The sequence below is a fragment of the Mercenaria mercenaria genome, chromosome 17, assembly GCF_021730395.1.
Source record: "Mercenaria mercenaria strain notata chromosome 17, MADL_Memer_1, whole genome shotgun sequence".
Lineage (NCBI taxonomy): Eukaryota > Metazoa > Mollusca > Bivalvia > Venerida > Veneridae > Mercenaria > Mercenaria mercenaria.
Genome location: NC_069377.1, coordinates 45,113,457 through 45,129,678, shown reverse-complemented (window position 1 = coordinate 45,129,678; position 16,222 = coordinate 45,113,457). Strand labels below are relative to the sequence as shown.

Here is a 16,222-nt window from a genome sequence, read left to right as displayed (position 1 = left end):
CAATATACACATCTTACGCTGAATTGTAAGCTTTCATATATGTAAAAGTATCGTCAACAAGAAATAAGTCATGAATATTTCGGGACTTTAAAAAAGAAAAAGAAAATTATTGCTAAGCAGGAAAAGGAGGAACGAACACTGACAAAATAGTCAAGAAAACAATATGTTACTGCTTTTTCCTTCATGTCCCTGACCGGAATACTAATTCTGAAGAGAAAAATAACAACCAAAGCGAGCGACAATTAGAATGTATAGAAACTCCATCTACTGGTGAAGTTCCTTGTGCAAAAAGCTACAGATGCAGCGAACAATATTTCTTATTCTCCTACCCTACTTTACTGTATCTACTTGTCAGAAACAGATTTTCAGGAACTATTCCTCATAACTGAAACGTAAAGGTAAAGGTAAAGGTGAGCTTTATTTAACGTCTCGTGTAATCAATGTACAGCATGAGCTACAAAGCTCTTGTGCAACAAACTAGGTATCCAGCAAAATATACTTACCTGGCTTATTTTGCGTCCTGGTACAACCCTTTAAATAGTGAGTGCCAAACTAGGGAGATACCAGTTACAATTTTCACGTCTTTGGTATGACGCGGTCAGGGATCGAATTCCAACCTCTCGCATTCAAAACGGAAACTCTATCATTGAGCTACTGGAGTGGTACAGAACAATAATTCATACATCAATTTAGATTGCAAAATAGCTGTTGTATATTACTTCAATGAAAAATGCTCACATAATCATATTCTCAGATAAAACAATTTTGTGCAACTTATATCAACGACGAGGCAGTCAAAATCCTTAAAACCTAGTTATTTAGACTTTCAAAGCAGTATCCTGTTCATTTTGTTAGCGGAATCAATGACAAACACTAGGACAAAGCAACACTTTGCCTGCTAAAAATAGAAAAAAAAATCAATTTCGTAAGACAGCCGACGGGCTGCTTAAGACAAGTGCATGTTTAGTACAAGTGAGAGCTATTTATCAACAGACAGCGCACGGTAGAGAAACTGATACCTACCTACATAAAGATCTAATTCACTTAATCAGAGTTCAGTCGCTGGCGTGGCTGTACTTGAATAATGTTTAATTCATGTGTGGATCCATATAAAAAGGTAAAGTATAGAATATTTGACTGGTATCTCTTATTTGTGAATATTTAAAAATTACGCACCGTTATACAATTAAAATAATATGTAAAATTGTCATGAAAAATGACTTTAAGTATTTAGGTATAATGCGTTAAATACATACGATAAAGACTGAACTCTGAAATTATGGTCAACGTACACGAATTTTACAAGTTTACATTACTAACGTTAGGTTGCACATCTATGCGATACTAGTACTTGCTAAGAGCAGCTAAATAAATGCAGATCACATTAAAACTAAATAATATGAAAACAAAAAAGGAACATTAATTCATGTCCATAGTGGTGAAAAATGTCTAAAATAGATTACTAAAACTCTTTTTTCAAGAATACTCTCAAAATGTACTTTATTTCGTATAACAAATATTATTCAGTACAATTTTTTTTTCATGAATATAATATTTACAGAAGCCAATTTGTCTACATTTGATTACTTTTCAATAGGACGGAACTTACCTTTAATATAATTAGGATAAAACGATAATCAGTTGTATTCTAAAGATTTAAGGAGATGATGTTAGGTATGAAATGTATGAAATGATGACTAAACAGTAATACCGGTATCAAACGGAATGATAATACATAAGGACTGGATGTGAATATACAAACATGATATGTATAAAATGATACATGCGATACTATATCATTATTTAGGAAACATACAATGTACCAATAATGCTACCAACAGTGACCGTCTTGATTATGCAAATGATACCGAAGTCTAAATATTTATGGACGACACAATATCATTATTTACGAAGGATATAACAATATGGAATAAATTGTTAAAATTTTAACAAATGATTAACCCAACGGTTGATTAACATTTATGATTATATTTTGATATTTTAGAAGACTTAAAAAACAAATGTACAAATAAAGGATTATGGCCACTAAAATTCTTTAAAGTAATATAAAAAATTCATACTAGTTTTTCCTACCAAGTGTAATATTTTGAATAAAAAAATAACCGGCGGTTATGTAATAACTGGTAAAAATATCGAACAACTGGGCCATGGCCTTTAGGACTTGTATGATTATGTTACGTACAATATCAAATAATGACGAAAGTTAATTTACCTAAGCTAAAGGTTTAAAACAGTAAAATAATAATTATTAAGGGGACCAGACTTTGAAATTAGAAAAAGGTGGGTGGGGTATGATAATATTTTTGTACATGAAATAGATACTGTCTTAACTGCTATTAGTTATAAAGATGAAAACAAAACTCAAATAAGAAAGTTATTGTTAAGTTACATACAACTCATTGTGAACATTCAAATTCAGCAAGTAATAATTTTTGTGTGTTAAAATAATAGCACTTTACCTTGTCCGAACAATTATCAATATCCTACAGATGCTAATTTAAACAAAAAAGTGAAATAAGTTCACTCTCTTTATTTTCATTTTGCATAGGTAAGCTAAAACACTGTAATTTGTTTACAAAGTAGTGCATATGAAAAGATATGTCGGTCAAGGAAGGTCACATTCCAAAACTAAAAGAGTATATTCTCCTTAATACAATAAGCTATTATGGTTACAGAAGTCGAGTTGCTTGCAATGAGGGCCTAGAAATGACTCCATTATTAATTTTCAACTTGGTATTCACGAAATACAATGCACTTGAATATCGAAACACATTCCACAAACTTTTGACAATGTATTTTCTTAAAATTCTTTAAAATATGGTATGGCATTTGGTTGAGAGTTCGAATCAATGTAAATACGTGCAAAATAACCAAGTCTTTCAAATCCCATTCACAAAACTTACTAATACACATCAGGAATGCCAATAATCAAAAACAAAAATACAATTATCCTGACTTTTATGCCATTTAAAACATGTGCTCAAATTCTCCAATATTTTTCATTACTCTGTTTCCACGTGTTGCACGAGACTGCTGTTATTCACGTAAAAAATCGGGGTCAGACATGTTGTAAATGAAATACAATCTAAATGTAATTAATTGATAATGTAGTTTAAGGAAACCTTTATCTCATAATGTAATGAACAAGTAGAATGTTGTATTAACAACTAAACTTCTGATTTTTTTTGTTTACATTTTTATCAATGAGAAAGATAGCGTCGATCCCGAGCTGAGATGACGGGGCGTTAAATTTTTACCTGTTTCAGCAAACCTGGTACGTTAAGTACAACATTATTTGTTACACTGGCATTGTACAAAACCTGCTTTTTATTATACATAATCTTAATATTTTGTATTGGCCGTACTTTCTCGAAGACCTCTGTTTTCTAATTACATTCATAGTACCACATCATTATCCACAAAGAACTGAATATATCAGGTGTCCATGAGTATTTTATCAATTTAGGAATAAGATTTTCATCTTCCCACCATCAATTTCTAAAAATCCATCTCTTCCTCATTTCTGCATGAAGTGTGAAAGTAGCAATATGCGTCCCCTTAAAGTAAGCAGAATATAGCACGACCGGCATATACACGTACGTTTACGTTCGATGACGAATCAATAATTATCATATTGAACGTTTACTGATGCAATGAAATATTGTCTAAGAATGATATAATAGGAGCCAAGCGAAATACATAAACTTATAAATGTAATAATGACGAAATATTCAATACTAGTATTCAAACTGAGGATGCAATGACAGTATTACAGAAAAAATACAGCCATAGGGATAATGGGACCACTAAGGGCCTGCTTGAGTATGTTGAACTCGGGTGACATTACGCCACGGGTAGCAGTAGATTACACCGAAATTTCTTTAACAAACTCCGAGATGACTCCGTTGAAGTATAGATATAACAGCACACTAGGAATGAGTTAGTACTTAGAGCAATCGGAGAGTCAAACACCCCTCAAGTCCATAGCATCAGGCTAAGCAGAATTATATTTTACATAATTATTAAATATACTCAATGATCCCAAGTGGCCAGAAAATACAACAAAACTGAATCCAACTACCGAGAGACATTTTACGTCTATCATAAACATACGTGAAGTTACCTACAGCTATATATTTTGATTAGTAACCATATGATTTATGACAAATGCAGTTTAAAATCCTGTCTTAAAGCGACTAACCCACACATAGTGATTTGTGATTTTTAAAATAATTTATCACCGAAAGGCAAATTGCCACCACTGTTTCATATATTTACATGAAACATAATGGTTGACCAGGTTATAGTTTCCAGAATTACGGGAACATTCGAGTTTTAGCAGTTTTTCTAAAGAACTTTTATAAACCGTTGCAACGCTTTATTTTTGTAAACATTGATAAATATAGAACGAGACGCGACAGTATTTTTAGAAGCTATCATCACGTGGGCAGCAAACCAAAACTGCGCATGCAGTTTGAGGGTTCAATTTATAGACTCGTCTACCGATTAGGGAAATCAGCATGATTTACTTTGCATTATTTAGGTAAGAATCACTATCGTACTGAATAACATTACCTAAACAACGGACCGTTACATTATTAAAAGTGACCTCAAAACAGAACTATAGGTAGCGCACAGTATTATGGCGTTTAGAAGTGAAAACAAAACAATAACAAAATTAAATCAATACACTAAGTTTACGATTTAGTCAGTGATTCCTTGTTGGCCGAGCGGTTACGGTATTCGTATTATACCTTTTCGTCGGGAGTTCGATCCCCATTTTTTTCAGTTTGCTCTACATACTTTGTGTAAGTTTGTTTTTCTCTGGTTTCTTGTTTTGTTCCTTATTTTCATATAAAATTGGTACTATCTTTAAATCAATCGATCCTGAAATTATGGCCGGGCAATGCTTTTATTAAAGAGAAGTGTAAGAAAACTTACAAAACTAACCCGTACAGCTTTAAAAATATCACAGGAAAGCTTAAAATACATTAGATCATAGTAAAGGTGGAGCGTATTAAAACATAATTACGTGTTATTTGTGACATATATAATTTAAGTGAACATGTTAGAACTAGATTTACTAACTCGTTCAGTCTTCATTGAATCGTATTGAAGAAAAAAAAATTAAATACTGTTTTAAAGACAAAATTTAACGGGTCTGGGAATCGACCTTACGACGGAAAAGCATAATACGAATACCTTAACCGCTCGGCCAACGAGAAATCACTGACAGTATCGTAAACGTACTAAGTGTATTGACTTCATTTTATGTTATTGTTTTGTTTGCTTATATATCAAAACGTCACTATATTGTGCGATGTCTATTGATAATCATGTTTGATGTTATTTTCTCTCACAGCCACGTGATGTTTGCAAGGTGTTCGCTGACGGGACCCTTATCAGAAATTGTAGACGAGTATGCAAAAGTTTTTTAATCTGGCACCACGATGTGTGGGCTAGTGTCTTTAATACTTCATAGGTGTCAATAAAATATCTCCCAACCATATATGAGAAGTCGGGTGATACAAATAATGCTAGTTACTTAACATCAGAACATTTTTTTCTTCTCAAACACTTAGAAATGAGGTACACAATGACCAAATAACTGTCGATCAGACAAACTAAACATATTTCCAAAACATGCCATACCTAAGAAGACTTGCTAAACGTTATGACCAACGTGATAAAACGCTGGTTTACATTCTGCTCGTATCATGTTGTTTGCTGTTGCTACTTAAGAAAGTCAGGCATTGACTGGCAAGCAGCTAAATGCACATCTCCTTAAGTTTTGCAATATGTGCTACGTGAAAGTTATCATGCTGGCGATCGTCAATGAAAAATGAAAAATTAGATAATACACTATAACGTCATAGGTTCCGCAGAAAACAGAGGTATATTTTGTAATATTGAGAGTATACTCTAAACCAGTGGGGAGGTTAAGGACAATCCTATGAGAACGATATTTTTCTCCCTCATGAGCAACTTTTATTAAGGAAACTCAAAATGTGAATAGATGTGATTAGAACTAATTGGATAGTATAGACCGAATAATCAAATACCGGTATAGTGTAGCACACTCAAATCACGATAGTGAAGGTCGTCTGTCGTAACACATTTTTTTTCGGCGAAAAAGTATTACTTCTTTATCATCGGCACATACTCCCTCATATATTTAATGGTGAAGTTGATCAAGGCGCACGTTGTTATGTTTTCAAGCAGGTATCCGGTCAAGGCGCACGACTCCATGTGTCCTGCTATGAAGTTGATTGAGGTAGACGTTCTTAAATTTCCAAATGCCTAGCCTATTAAAGCAAACGTATTTTTGTCCAAGTGTGTAGCTGACTGATTTTTTTTACCAAATAACTTTTGTAAGGATAAGCTACCAAGATGTATGTGTTCTTTTGTTGGAGAACCTCTATAATAAATGACCCATTTTGCATTGCGGAAAAAAAAACTGGTTACACCACCGTCTGAATAGTACATCTATCGCCTTTTGCTTGTGAGATGTTTTTCGCTTTAAATTCAATAAATTTACATAATAAACAGTTACATTTGCCGGTCAGATTATGAATAATATCAACAACAAAGGAAAATCAATGAAAAACAAATCATGAAAATCTGAAATTTGTTACAATAGATATCAAAGTGCTTCGCCAGTGTAATCTCTTGAAACTAATCCGCTAAACTTGTATTAACGAGATAAATCATGAAAAACACAATGAAGTTTTCTTTCATCAACAGTAATTAATGAAGTTAGTTCAGGCTATGATAGATACTGGTAAGTTTTTAATAATCAGTTGATATTGCACAGATATAATTTGCACTTGCTCACAGTGTGTATGTGCTATCATCAAATATAATGCGTGCGCCTATTATCTTTTATAGACGAGAAGTGTTTGTCCGGAATATAGAATAATTGAAAATGAAAATTCTAGCACACGTTTATGCACGTACATTTGAGGATTGATGATTGTTTAAAGTATGTACTTTAAAATAATGTACCAAAACGTGAGCTTGAAGATGTTTTACCTCTTTTTAGGCTAGAGACGATGTTGTAGCTTTTTTGATTCCGTGTAAACGTAAAGTAAAAATAGAAATACGCATAATTCAATCTTAATTACTTTTTCACGTAGCTATTATTTCATACAAAGTATTTGAAATATGCCACCAAATTTAAGTTTCTTTGAAGCTGCATGATTTGTTTGTTTGGTTTCTTTTGGTCAAAAAGACAATAAATGTAAAGTTCTTCATATATTGATGCTGCGATGTCATATTATGGCTAACAATCGAAAATATCTTGATAACAAGCTGTAATAAAATTATAACACAATGTGCGTACATTTATACTGTACCATTTTCCCAGAAAGATGTATAAACTTTGAATTGTAGGTTTTGTAGAATACTGATATGAAATGAAACATTTCAGTACAGTGTAATGCTACCTAAAGTATGGATGAATTTTTGTTCAATTTGTTAAAACAAAACCGGAACAGTCTTCATGGTTCAAATTAACAGCACACTGTTTGTGCATATATGGAAGGTCTTTGTTCTACCCAGGGAAACATTCGTATTTGAAATAATGCCATGTCCTTTTGGATACCTTGGATCATTAAAAATGGATATTTGCCATATCATCTTTGCATGTCTTTGTATGTCTTTGCGACAGTTTTTGCACGTCTTTGTGTGTCTTTGTGACTGTCTGCATTTCTTTGTGTGTCTTTTAAACTGCATTTGCATGCATGTCTTTTTGTGTATCTCTGAGTCTGTCTTTGCATGTATTTGTGACTGTCTTTGCATATCTTTGTGTGACTTTGTCTCTGTCTTTGTGACTGTGTTTGCATGTATTTCTGTGTCTTTGTGACTGTCTTTACATGTCTTTGTGTCTGTCTTCGCATGCCTTTTGACTCTGCATGTTTTGTGACTGTCTTTACCTTTTATCTTGTGTATGTCTTTGTGACTGTCTTTGTGTGTCTTTGTCGACTATCTGCATTTCTTTATGTGTCTTTTTAACGGTATTTACATGTATTTGTGCGTCATTGAGTTTATAATTGTTTCCGCAAGTCATAGTTTGATTTTGTGTCTGTCCTTGTGACTGTCTTTGCACGTCTTTATGTGTCTTTGTTACTGTCTTTGCGTGTCTTTGTGTGTCTTTTTGACTGTCTTTGTATATCTCTGTTTCATTTTTCTGTCTTTGTGACTGTCTTTGCAAGTCTTTGTGTTTCTTTATGACTGTCTTATCACGCCTTTTGTGTCTTTGTGACTGTCTTGGCATGTCTTTGTGACTGTCTTTGCAAGTCTTTGTGTTTCTTTATGACTGTCTTATCACGCCTTTGCATGTCTTTGTGACTGTCTTTGCAAGTCTTTGTGTTTCTTTATGACTGTCTTATCACGCCTTTGCATGTCTTTGTGACTGTCTTGGCATGTCTTTGTGACTGTCTTTGCAAGTCTTTGTGTTTCTTTATGACTGTCTTATCACGCCTTTGCATGTCTTTGTGACTGTCTTGACATGTCTTTGTGTCTGTCTTTGCATGTCTTTGTGTCTGTCTTTGCAAGTCTTTGTGTTTCTTTATGACTGTCTTATCACGCCTTTGCATGTCTTTGTGACTGTTTTGGCATGTCTTTGTGTCTGTCTTTGCATGTCTTTGTGTCTGTTGTTGCATGTCTTTGTGTCTGTTGTTGCATGTTTTTGGATGCCTTTGTGACAGTCTTTGCACGTCTTTGTGTGTCTTTATGGCACTCTTTCCATGTCATTGTATGTCAAAATAAATACATCTAAAGGAGGTCAAGCTCAGAGGTCACTAAAGTAACAGAGATATCAAATGTCCACATCCTTTTTTCTTTAAGTCAGGATCGGTCTTAAAGTGATGAATAATTGACAAAATGTAATTAAAATTTTACTCAAAACATTCTCACCCTTGTTACCCGGATAATACAAAATGATATGATAATTCCAAAATACTACAAACTGGATGAACTGTCAAACTTGGTCAGGACATTGTTTATTTCAATATTTTCTAATTACTCATTCTGATCGTTTAAAGTGTTATAACTGATTCAAAATAGTTTACAAGCTGTACAATTTGCGCTAAACAATTTGCATATGGGACATATTATTCACTTTGAAAACCCTTTAACAATGTTTACATTTTGCTTTTGAGAACGAGTTTGGCGATTCAAACCGTTGTCAACCTCATTTAATGGATTTTTGGTAATGGATGTTATTTTATAAATTTCAGTTATTATATAAACAATGATATGAACATGTTAGGAAGTTTTAATCTTAGATCAAATAACCTAAATTTACAAATATATAAGCATATGTATTAGTCGATGGATACTGACCAAAGTGTTCACAGAAATTTCGAAGATAAAGCCCAAAATGTTATACGGATAATAGTCAACATTGTAAACTGACACGAAAAAGAAACGCAACAAGTATTGTAATAGTCAATATTTATAACCTACTAATGTTTAGCCATACAAATTTATATGTGTAATCAAAGTAAACATAACAGATTTCTTTCCATGCTTCAACGTCAGTGCAGTCAATAACGCGTGTAGCCACCATTGCTCTGTATGACAGCCTATACAAGGGTGAACTTGAAGGTGGAATTTATTGTTGTCCATACTATGACTCTGCCACCATCGTACGGATAAACCTCACGCACACAGTTATTTGCGAAACGTTTGTTGCGGCGTCTCTATATTCTGATCTATCCGTCAGCGTGATGGAGATTAAATCTTGATTCGTCGCTAAATACAACAGTTCCCTACTGACGTCGTCGGTTATTTAGAGCCCAGCGTCGCTTTTCTTGACGATGACAAGAGCCTGACATCGAGCTGGACGACGGAAATGAATCCCGCGTTTACGCAAACAATTTATAACTGTGTCACGGTGAATTGGTCGTCCGGGATTTCCAATTACAAAATGTGACGTGAATTGCGTGTGCGTGTGCGTGTAAGAGAAATCTTGGTGAACCGGTATCAGGGTTGCCAGCAGTCTTGAAAAGTCAGGGAAATTGGTTTCTTTTTCCAGGTTAAGGAATCGTCAGGGAATTTTAAAATTTGATCAGTGAAAAATGAAAATCCTGGAAAGTCAGGGAAAAGTCAGGGAAAAATGATTTCAAAGCTCGAAGAAGTTAATCATTTAAAACTTTTATGGCTATGGCAGTCTTCAAGCATTAAATTTAAGTAATTAAGACCAATTCTCTGTAAGAACCAAAAAATTAAAGAAGGGGTCGGGAACTCATAGTCTCAGAATTACTTCATATTTGCACCCTTTTTAGTATTCAAGCCATATATGAAGAATCAAGGGTGAAAAGATGTGAATCAGCTCTGGTTACCATGGAAACGGGAACATTATACTTTTTGCGAAAAATGGCAATTTCTGAGAGTCAAATTTTACTAAAATGTTACAATTTTCTTCACACATAGTGGTCTCTATGTCTGAATTAAAGCACTAATTTTCATATTTGCCTGAAATACATACCTGAAGTAATTATTTAAAACAAATATTGTCTTTCAACATTTTCACAGTTTTAGAAGCAACAATTTTATAAATACCCCCTTTTAAGATTTTACATTATCTTTAAAAATTGGTCTGCATGTATATTTTTCAACTTCTAATAGAAAAAAAGTGCACGCATCTGAATATAATACTTGTATGGATTCAGCAGAGCTATGATACCCATTTCAATTTAAGGAGGAATTTTAGTGGGTCATTCATATTTGAGCTTTTTACAGAAATTTGAAAATTGACAAAAAATGAGTTTTCAGCAAACTCATTTATGCCTAAATTACAGAATAACCTGAAATAATATTACATTGCCAGATGCAGAATTATAGCAAAACCTAAGTATTTCATGTAAAATCATTTAACAAAGTTAAACTGTCCAACACTTTGTCTAGAAATTAAGGAGAATGTTACGTTACCATGGCAACGTACAAGAAAATTATAATTCAGACCTTTTTAAAGCACTTTCTGTATCAATTTTGTATTCTATGAAACAAGAAAAGTTCATTTGCAAACTGTCAATGCATCTAACGCACCTGAAGCACATTCTGGGCAGAATTAAGAAGGATACAACCATAATAATGATCCATGAAACTTAAAGCATTGTCACAAGGTCAGTTCTCAACAACCTTGTATGCACTTTTCTTTCTTTTGGGTAAACTAATTTTGAGTTTCAAAGCAGTTGGAAATACTCATAACCAACTGATACTGGCCTTTAAGGTATTGTATGGTTACTAATCATGACTTTTTTTTTCAAGTTGCCATGGTTACAACATTCATTTTGCATTAAAAAACAACTTTAAATCATAGTTATTTTTTGCTGCAGTTACTATAAAGCCATTAAAATTAAATGACATTTTTGGATAAAATAACAAAAATATCTATGTGTGTTTGTGTAAAGACAGTGTCCTTTCACCTTTAGAAATCATTTTGTTGCCATGGAAGCAAATAGTAGTAAAAGCAAAATCATGTCTACTTTGCCATTTGATTTAATATATACATTTTAAATACAATTCAAAATTATAAACAAATAACAGTGTATATCGAAGACTGAAAAATATTATGATATTTAAAAATAATACAGTATGTTTATGTAATAACAATCATGATGCACATTCTTCCTTTAACAATCAAATTAAACCAAATGATCTACAGAACAGTTTAGTCAATATTTTGCTAGATACAACTTTAAATGAGCCACGCCATGAGAAAACCAACATAGTGCGTTTGCGACCAGCATGGATCCATACCAGCCTGTGCATCAGCGCAGTCTGGTCAGGATCCTTCTGTTCGCTAACAGTTTCTCTAATTGCAATATGCTTTGAAAGCAAACAAGATGGATCCTGACCAGACTGCGCGGGCTGCTCTGGATCTATGCTGGTCGCAAAGCCACTATGTTGGTTTTCTCATGGCTCGGCTCAAATGTATTTAATTCTTTCAAACTATCAAAACAATGGCCAGACTTTTTACGGATAGCTATAGATAATGTAGATTTAAGACTTTACTAAGTTTATTCAGAAAAACCCTGATCATGCACATTCCAGTGCCAGTAAATACTCAATTAATACAAACTGCAGTTGCAGACATATCTCCTAATGCTTTTTCCAAAATTTATCAAAATACACAACTAAATCTACTTTATTTATTAAAATACATGCTAGTAAAATAGGATGTTATATGCCTTGTATATCTTAGAATGAAACCTGTTTTACAGATGACAATTTTACTGGATTTCTGAAGATTAATAGATGTTGTTACATTAATGAGGTCTTAAATTAGTCAGAAAGTCAGCTAGAAACTCGATGTTCTCTTTAATCATTGGCCAATTAGTATATATGGGCTTAAGTAATTACCTAACACAATATAGGTAACTTTACAAATGTATGAATTTTCATTAAAATCTGCATTGCAGACATTCTTAAAAAATAAATTTCATCAGAAAATATGATTTTATGATACAGGCTTAAGAGGGAAAAAGAATTGTAATATTTCAACAGTCTCACAAAATCAAGTATACTAATTCAACCATTCTTTTGCTATATTTTCTCAGTATTTTTTAAAGATTAAAAAAATCTATATGAAATAAAATTATCTATGGTAGAAAATATACAATTAGATCTGCATATGTTTGAGTAATAAGCCTTCATGTATAGTTATGCTGTAAATTGGTAACCAAATCTGATGAGAACTGCAAAACATGTGCTTTTTTTACAAATATTCAAAGAGTGTCATGTGTTTATTCCATTTAGATAAGTTCAAGTGCATCATTTTCAAAATACATAAAATTTTATCAAATTTAAATATAACAAATTTAATGTTATACATGCAAAAGTAATCAAACAATATCAGATCTTTTTAATTTTACTGTAAAGTCAAGAATAAAGATATTTTTCAATTACAGGGCTTTTGGTTAAACAACTATCAACATTTTTAATAAATGACATTCTAATGTTTTTCCATAAATCTGAAAAAGAAACATTAATGCAAACAACATAAATCCATCTTCAGGGTGTCCAGTGTGAGTTCTTCTATTTATTTCAAAGGCACCAATCATTATTTTGGTCTGTGGCAATCCAAAAAAGGGACAGATCTTCACTATTCAGATGTCCATAACTTATTCCAAAAACATTAATTGATGATTCCCCACTTTCAGCTTCTCTATTTGGAAAACACACACACTATTTTCATAAACATTCTGCCTTCACAATGACATACTGCATTTCAAACTTGTGTCCTCTACTACAGAGATGAAATGTCATCTTGTCAACACTAAACTACCTGGATCAGACAGTTATGTCACAGACTGCACATTTGCAAGTTATAAAAAGTCTTTTTAACTGTCCTTGTTATTTTTATTTGATACAGAATCTTGAGAAGGCTGGCTTTTCAGGTGATATCAGAGGTCTTCTGACTGCATTTACTTTTACCATGACTGTAGCTGTCACTGAAAAATAGAGATGTGAGAGAATAACAATCTGAATGTCTTTCATTTGACTATGGGTGGTGGTGGGATGGGGATGGGCTCTCCAGTAAAAATATTTGTGACATCATGTTACTGGGTAGAACTACTGATCTTCTACAAGCCAGCTGGAGGGTTTCCTCTCACAAATTTGTAAATGAATAAAATTTACATTCACTATTTCAATCATTTAATAAATTTTGTATAAGTAAATGTATAATATATACATCTTCCCTTTATTCTTTTAATGAAAATAATTTATCACATAGACCTCCCCCTCCTTGAAATGATTTTAAAAGGAACAATTGTATGAAATACATTAAATACTTTTGACTTTGCTACACTTTGATTGAATTTAAGATACATGAAATTCTAAACAAAGTTCATAAATATTCTGTCAAAAAATAACATTCAGTCAAGCATTTATAAAGATGTGAAATCAGACCTGATCAGACACTAAGACAAACTATAAATAAAATGTAGATACCTTCCTTCCTTTTATTCCAATATAAGGATGATGATGATCATTCATTCTTTGAAGAATTAGTCTGGAATAAACACAAATCAAACTAAAATGGTTGTTACTGTTGTTACATTTTGACAGATACAGGATTTCATCCTTTTCAACATTATATGGACCACTTTAAAGGTAAAATCTGTTTCTCATACATGTGCACAGGGTCCTTTTCTGAAAAAGGGTATACTTTAAAAATTCAAACACTTTTCAATATTTATAGTCACAATACAAATGTATGTCAATTTAACCTACTAGCTATTCTTGTATCATAGATTGAGAGGTCAAGATTTCATACTTGTATGAATATGGGCATGTGGGGGACTTTATTCTTCAAATACATGTAGGCCTCTGAGGTGTAAATATATACATAAAAACATACTAACTTTGACACAAACCATTTACATTCAGTATGTACTTGTAAAACAGTAAAACAGGCATGTGCAGATTAAAACATGCTGTATGTGTAGCAATGGATGCAATTAAATGTTTTCATTTTTCAGCATTCAGTGAGTTTTTACTTCAGTAAGTCTATATTTCTACAGGTACTTTGGCAAACACATACACTGTTGCAAATGACTAAAGTATGATTACCTCTCTAGAACATCCACTCACTTCATAGTTGTTTGAAACTTTATCATCAAGCAGTCATTTTCAAAAGAAACAACTCACAGCTGAAAAACAAAACAAATTTGCAAAAATATATACATTTTGAAATAAAAATATGTCTTTATCTGCTTTTTACAAATAATATAAAAGCATGCTAATGGTCATTTACAACTAAAATCAGGGCTTTTTCCATTATAAATCTACCTCCAATAAAAGGAGGTAATCCCAAAGAAAACAGTATGTTTCTTCCCAAGTCTGAATATGAAATTCCCAAATGTGTTACCTTATATGGGTGTTTGATGTTTTAAAATGGTTTTGAAAATTTGTATATATCTATATTTAGGTTATTACAACAACATTTATAGTGTTGCTCAATTACTGAAATGTAATCCATTAATATTTTAGACAAAAATATCTTTAAATAGATTTTGGTACTTTGGAAAATTTCCACATTAAACAATTTCTGAGAGCATTTTCCCAGTTCCACTGGTGTTGGTGCATGGTATTCCCAAAATGATGGAAAAATGCCTGTAAGTTTTATCTTGGTAAAATAATAAGAAATGTCTTTCCAATATTTAAGAAAATAACCTCTGTATGGTCTTTGAATCTGTTGAAGGAAGTGAGCACATACCTTGCATCTAGCTTGAAATTTTTGCATGTCATATTAAAACATAAAATATTACGAGACTCACCTGTTTTCATTGTGTTATCCTTTAACTCTGATCCTTCAGTCAGTTGATATAAACTCACTTATGGAGATAAACAGACAGATGTCAGGCTCTGACGTCTATCCACAGTTTAGACTCTTTTCTGCCAGAGTATTTTTCCCAAACAATGTCGCTATTCAGCAAATTTTAAACGTGGACTTGGTTTGAAGGGACACATCCAAGCATCACATACCCATTTAGCATAAAATCTCTGACTGTCATTGTATCTATATACTAAAAATTTGCAAAATCCGAGTAGAAATCTGAATTCAGCATAATCCAGGAAGTAAACTTAGATAAGCTGTTTGTGATTTCCTAAATGAAGAGCATCAAGGGGAGGTAATAAAAATAGGAAAAATGCCCCAAATCATAAACTTTGGCCCAAATCTACAAGAATGTGTCTGAATGACCCACTACGATTTATGTTTCTTTTTGAAATATCATCTTCCCTTTATACAAACAAATATACTTTTCTGCTGAGACCTGTGCACTTTTCAAGATATAAAGCACAATATAAACATATGTTTTGCTCCATAAATATATTTTTTCTTGCAGATAAAAGTCTAGATCATACAAGAATCAAATAAATATTTGGAAATATTAGTTTGGTATGAAACCTTGTTCATTTGCCTTTAAAATTTGAAAGTACGAAAATAAAGGACACTTTCTAGTACTTTCCAGATAACAAAATAGGCATGCACCCCTACTTTTTTGAAAATTGAGCAAGTTTGGGATTTGCATCCTCGTTTCCATGGTAACCGGGACATGTATTGAAAAAATGAAAAACAGGTTTTTCTTAATTTTGTACCCTCTTCAAGAAAAACTGGGTTTAAAGGAAATCTGTGACTATGAGTTTCCAACTTTTTTTGGTTCTTACAGAGAATTGGTCTTAAAAA

General features: G+C 32.7%; 1 long non-coding RNA gene across 2 annotated transcripts; it reads right to left on the bottom strand.

Moving 5' to 3' along the window:
* Positions 1-11,510: 11,510 nt before the first annotated feature.
* On the bottom strand, positions 11,511-15,594 carry LOC123532520 (uncharacterized). 2 transcript variants are annotated; one of them, XR_008368022.1, is made up of 4 exons: positions 15,312-15,594; positions 14,605-14,684; positions 13,984-14,044; positions 11,511-13,481 (listed from the first exon to the last, which is right to left on the bottom strand). It is a non-coding gene; the product is annotated as an uncharacterized LOC123532520 (long non-coding RNA). The 2 variants fall into 2 exon arrangements; XR_008368023.1 differs by lacking the exon at positions 15,312-15,594 and having other exon boundaries at positions 14,605-14,698.
* Between the last annotated feature and the right edge of the window lie 628 nt (positions 15,595-16,222).